Source organism: Patella vulgata, chromosome 4, assembly GCF_932274485.2.
Source record: "Patella vulgata chromosome 4, xgPatVulg1.2, whole genome shotgun sequence".
NCBI lineage: Eukaryota > Metazoa > Mollusca > Gastropoda > Patellidae > Patella > Patella vulgata.
In genome coordinates, this window is record NC_065882.2 from 39,676,719 (window position 1) to 39,683,306 (window position 6,588).

Genomic DNA, 6,588 nt, shown 5'->3' on the forward strand with positions numbered 1-6,588 from the left:
CGCTTCATTACAAATGGTGCTCATGATATTAAACTGACATTTGTTTACGTAAGAAAACGAAGGATAAAAAATTACAGTAATTCAATTGTTAGTATCATGACATTAAACTGACTTTGTTTTACGTTATACAACAAATATCAGGTTTATGTTAGAAAACTAACGTTAGATTTATGTTAGAAAACTAACGTTAGATTTATGTTAGAAAACTAACGTTAAATTAACGCTTAAAAGTATGACATAAAACTAACATTACATTAACGTTAGACAACTAACGTTTTATTAACATTAGATTTAGGTCAGAAAACTAACCATAAACTAACGGTTAGAAACCTGATGTAAAATTTACGTTAGATTAACGTTAGAATTATAACCAATAATACATATATAATTATTATGTCTGAATTCCGACTATTTATTAATTGTTAGAATGTGCACATTATGACGTTTCGCTAAATTCACACTTACAGTTACACTTAGTAGGTGGCGACACTGAGAATAGCAGACGATAGGCACGAGAACATGGACGCTGACGAAATTTTAAGGTTAACCTTGGAAAATGATGATGAAGAGACTTCAAACTATGCCATCCTACTTGGTATTGGCAGCCATGTATCCAATTCAACTTACGATCCGGACTGACCAAGATTTAACCTAAATAACCTCTCAGACGAACAGATTAGGTGTCATTTCAGATTTGATATGAATGGAATTCACCGTCTTGCCGCAAGTCTTCATATCCCGGATGAGATGTTTTGTGAAAACCGGGCACGGGTAAATGGAGTTGATGCTTTATGCATTTTGCTACGGCGTTTGGTCTATCCTAATAGGCTTGTGGACCTTGAGAAATTATTTGGAAGGCCGAAATCAACACTCTCTTTGATCATAAATACAACTCTCGACTTCATTTATAATGCATTTGGTCAATTACTAAGTTATTTAGATCAGCCATGGTTAGGGGAAGAAAAGCTACGAGAGTATGCGGTTGCCATACATGAGATAGTTGCTCCACTTGAAAATCTATTCGGCTTTATTGATGGAACTGTGAGAGCTGTCTGTAGACCACGAGAGAATCAAAAAGTCTGCTACAATGGCCACAAGCGCGTCCATGCCCTCAAGTTTCAGTCGGTAGTCACTCCTAATAGACTCGTTGTAAACATGTTTGGACCTGTTGAGGGAAGGCGACATGATTGTGGACTTTTAAAACTTAGTAGATTACTAGATCAGTTAGAAACCAAAGATTTTAAAACTTCAAATGGTCAGTCTTTGGCATTATATGGAGATCCTGCGTATCCAGTAAGGAATAATTTACTGTGTCCCTTTAAAGGTTCTAATCTTACGGCGGCTGAAAATAACTCTCAAATGTAAAGTGTAAGAGAATGCGTGGAATGGGAATTTGGAAAGATAATAAATTTGTTTGCCTTCCTAGACTTTAAGAAGAATTTGAAGCTCATGCTGCAACCCGTCACCAAATACTACTTGGTTGGTGCACTGATTTCCAACTGCCACACGTGTCTTTATGGGAGTCAAACAAGCAGTTTTTTTCCAGTTACAGCCTCCTACTATCGAAGAATATTTAGGAAGAAACTGATGGTTTACTAAACAAACACCAAATTGTGATATAGAGCTTTATAATATATATACAAAACTAGAGTGTAATAAATAAATATATATAATTTATTTTTGTAATTTATCACTTTTGATTCTGACTAAGTCTTATTAATAATTCCATCATCTGCTGGTCCCTTTGTAGTCTTGCCCCCCTCTCTACTTTCTCCAATTCAAGTTTCTTCTTTTCTAGCTCTAGTTGTTCCCATTTTAACTTGGATTCCTCCGCGTGTTTCTCCCTAAGAAACGTGATGTAGTCTGCAGCTGGTGTTGACAAGTGCGATTTTCTCTTTTTGGTGGGTGTTACAGTGTCATCTTCTACAAAATAAATACATAAAGATAAGGAACCGTAACATTTAATGATTAGAATTGTTTCTTCATCTGATTTCTATCAACAATGAAAACCATTTTCAAAAATTAATAATCTATAGATTTCAGACGAATAAAAACATAAGTTTACCCTCAGTTTCCATAGATGTGCGTTTGGTCCCAGTAAGAGTCTGCATTGCCAGTCGTCTCACGTCTCCCCCCTGTTCCTGTTTCTTCCTATCTAATGCCGAAGCCTTTCCCTTCTCTCCAGTTTCCTACATATTTCTGTTAATAATTGCTCCCTCTCCCCATATTCTTCATCCGTACCGGATCTGCCAAGGAATAAATTATTGAATTATGAAAAGGTAAATAAATTTTAACTAACGCTTACATTAGACTTACTTCCGAAATAATATCATCACATCTTCTAGTTTTTGTTTTATTTTCATGATAGCATACAGTAACAAATAAAATATGGTATTGCCAGTGGCTTATTGGTCCGTATACTTACGCTTTGCTCTGAGTGATGATAACTCATCCTTATTAAATTTCTGCAATAAATCTTGCTTCCGACTTCTGCAAGCTCTAACTGAAACTTGAGAATTTCGCCGTATGATCTGCAGAACCTCATTGATGCTCTTTGCCACCGAATCCCATGACTTTGAGTCGTTCGGTCTCTTCGAGATCACTTCTTTAGGTAACAGTATATCCAACGCCGGCCAGAATCTAACATTCTGGGGCTCAACGGGTGAAGAAGACGGCATTATTGTTCAGTTGTTGAGGGAAAATGATCTACTTTTGCTGAAAAATATAATATCGATAGATATAAAATGGATTTCATGCGCAGTACGGTATTTCATTTGGCTAGCCTACGGCATTTGAGCTACCACTTGGCATATTAGTAACGCCAAAAAAATAGAACATAGTTGGGGGGAGGGTCTAACGCGTGCGCTTTAGCCTAGATCATAATGGCTAGTGGTTAATGGCACCGTAGCTCCGAGGGCCTAACTAAGTAAGACTGGGTATAATAATGTCTGTCATCGGGTCAAGTGGCGAGGTGGTTTCCTAAGCTTGTAGTTATACGAGGCAAGGCTATACTAAATTTAGGGTCCCCTCCCCAACATAGTGGGTTTTCTCCAAGTTCTTCGGTTTCCTTCCACTGCAAAAGAGAGTGTGAAGGATAACCAAGCCTTCCCAAGGTAGCCACAGACTATGCCAGGTCCATGATATCGATAGGCCTACATAGCACCATAGTCATGGGCAGTTCTAGAGCACATCACGGATAGATCGTTGAATTACTAAAGCACGCATGTTTTGTCTCGGTCTCTTCCTTTTTGTCTAGGAGAAGGTCTTCTCTGTGGATGTAGTTCGTGAAAACCACGATTCAGAGAACAATTATGGACTTGATCATAGAAATTAAACAAGGTTTAGCTAAGTGTTGTGAACTTACATTTATGGAGGCTGCTATCCGTCTGCTACACTTTTATGACGTGCTCTTTACGTCACACGTCACAAAAACCGATGACGTTTTACCGTCTACATGTAAATGTAAATGTAAGTGTAAATGTAAAGTTGCGAAACCCATAGATATCCTATAAAGACTAGATCGGCCCAACGTCATAGACTACGCATGATCAGACGGGACCAGCGTCCGCCATATTGAACAAATGACTACCCGTGACAGCTGTTTGTTTACATTGCACGATTAAAAAGTTGATCGGCGTATTGTATCGTTTAAAATTCCAATTTTGGGATTACGCATGTTCATTTCAAGGTTTTTATAGAAAAGGTAGAATTTTCTGGAATTCAGATAACATTTGATATGTGAAATTTAAGAATATGGACCGAAAAAAGGGATTAAAAGAAGTTAGAACAGCGATACGATGGTTGGTTTGGGTGATAAATCATTTTTACATCAAATAATTTGTAATAAGTTCCATCATATAGGCTACTGAATAAAACCAGTCTAGTTTTTATTTATCGGTTATTAAATTTATTACGTCTCTACTTCAAAAATAAAAAAAAAATCTTGGAAAAATCAATGCGTACGGTAACGATAAATCAATTTGACATTTTAAATAATTTGTACCGTAATAAATTCCATTATATAAAATTATATGTTGAATAAAACAATTCTAGTTTTTATTTATCAGTCATTAAATTTATTACATCTATATATAAAAAATAATGGACAAAATCAAGTCATGGGCATCAAACCATTACCATTAAAATTTTACGTTATTTATCAGACATTAAATTTATTACATCTGTATATAAAAAATAATGGACAAAATCAAGGCATGGGCATCAAACCATTACCATTAAAATTTTACGTTACGCGTATTCAGAATAAAAAAAAAGTATTGACAAAATCAAGGCATGGGCATCAAACAATTACCATTAAATCTGTATTTATTCAAATTAAAAAAATTAATTGACAAAATTCAGCCACGGGCGCATCCAACCATTCAAATCTTAGTTATTCAAAATAAAAAAAATTATTGACCAAAAGTAAGGCAACCATTACCATTAAAACCCCCACTCCCTGTAACCTACAAGCTCACGCTCGAAACTCACCACTTGACACAATGACAGATCTTAAAATCTAAAGCGCACGCTTTAAACCATTCGACTATCCAACTCCCCTCCAAACACTTGGGGCGATGGCATAATATGTCCACATTATGAATGTGGACGTATAAAGATAATTGACAAAATTTAGGCATGGGCATCTAACCATTATCATTAAAATTTTTATTATTTAAAATAAAAAAATAATTGACAAAAATAAGGCATGGGCACCCAACCGTTACCATTAAAATTGTATTTATTCAAAATAAGAACAAGAGCATCCCTAAGGCTGCATTTACATCCACATTCTGCTTTGAGTGGTAGTTTTTTTAAAATGAAATATGAAATGGCTGCAATGACTGTTTATTTGAAATGAATGATCATGCCTATGTGAACAAATTCTGTTAATAATAGCAGCCTGTATAGTGTTTACAGACATGCACAAAAATCAATAGGTACCCGCCTGTCTTCGAAATGAATCATAAGGCATAAGTATGCCAAGTTCCAGGATGATTCATTCAGAATTGAGGCCTGTAGGTGATACACATAAAAATTGGTCGGGACTAACATATTGCTCAATATTATTTCAATAACTGGCTTTCGTGTGCAGGAGTCTTTAGCAACGGGAGGAAACCAGAGAAAACCCACAAGGTTGGACAGGTGACCCCACTCCCTGTAACGTACAAGCTCACGCTCGAAACTCACCACTTGACACAATGACAGATCTTAAAATCTAAAGCGCACGCTTTAAACCATTCGACTATCCAACTCCCCTCCAAACACTAGGGGCGATGGCATAATATGTCCACATTATGAATGTGGACGTATAAAGATAATTGACAAAATTAAGGCATGGGCATCTAACCATTATCATTAAAATTTTTATTATTTAAAATAAAAAAAAAATTGAAAAAATTAAGGCATGGGCATCCAACCATTACCATTAAAATTTTAGTTATTCAAAATAAAAAAAATATTGACAAAATCAAGGCATGGGCATCAAACCATTACCATTAAAATTGTACTGATTCGAAATTAAAAAAAAATATTGACAAAATTAAGGCATGTGCATCCAACCATTACCATTAACAAGCCAACAGTGGAGTGAGGCTGATGTCCCCCGCTGAAATCCCGAAATTTCATCACTCGGACTTAATTAGAACTAAAGTTATTGTGTCCAAAAGCATCAACGGATCAAATTGCTTATCTCTGCTTCGAACTCCATCAAGGCATTGACCTAATAAAACACCTACACCAAGTTTGAACTTTATAGCTCAATTAGAAGGAGAGTTGTTGTGTCCCAAAAAGTGTGACGGACGGACAGACAGACAGGCGGACGAACCCATTATAATAGTTCCCTGCTTTCTTTGAAAGGCGGGGGACCGAAATATTGACAAAATTAAGGCTTGGCATCAAACCATTACCATTTAAATTATTGACAAAATTAAGGCTTGGCATCAAACCATTACCAGTAAAATTAATCAACTGTGAAGGGGATCACGTGGCTAAGTGGGTAAGACGCTGGCTCGCTAGCCTGGAGGTCGGGTGTTCGATCCCTGCATAGGCCGAGAAAGTTCATCCAGATCTTCCGCCGTGGTTTCCCCTTGTCAGTGATGCAGGACGGAGGGCCTGGCAAGGGCAGCTGTCTAGTCATTAGGATGGGACGAAAAACCGAGATCTCGTGTACAGATTGGCATGTACGTAAAAGATCCCTTGGCAGTTGGAATTTGATATAAGAGTAGGCCGTAGCGCCGCTGCCCGGGCAAAATTTCCCTCATAGCACACTGTATGGCGTATACCCGTCTTCATTAGCCCAGTTTAGGAGCAAAACAGTAGGACGTAAAACCCCATTTCATTTCATTCCATTTATCAACTGTGAAGAATTTCCGACAACCCTGATAGGGATCATCCTTAGGGTATAATAATTAAAGATACATTATGGGAGATTAGATAAAGAGCTGGCAGTTCTCACTATAATAGTTAAAAACTACATAATGTAAAGGGAATTTGCTGATAGTTTAGTCAAATTGTTACACCCTGAACCGAGAGTTTAAGGATTGAGTTTTGGGCCTAACCTCGATCATCATTTCCAAAGTCGGAACG

At 37.0% G+C, this 6,588-nt stretch overlaps 1 long non-coding RNA gene across 1 annotated transcript; it reads right to left on the reverse strand.

Moving 5' to 3' along the window:
- Nucleotides 1-1,748: 1,748 nt before the first annotated feature.
- On the reverse strand, nucleotides 1,749-3,519 carry LOC126818858 (uncharacterized). Its single transcript, XR_007679375.1, has 3 exons — nucleotides 2,426-3,519; nucleotides 2,066-2,246; nucleotides 1,749-1,923 (listed from the first exon to the last, which is right to left on the reverse strand). It is a non-coding gene; the product is annotated as an uncharacterized LOC126818858 (long non-coding RNA).
- Nucleotides 3,520-6,588: the final 3,069 nt, after the last annotated feature.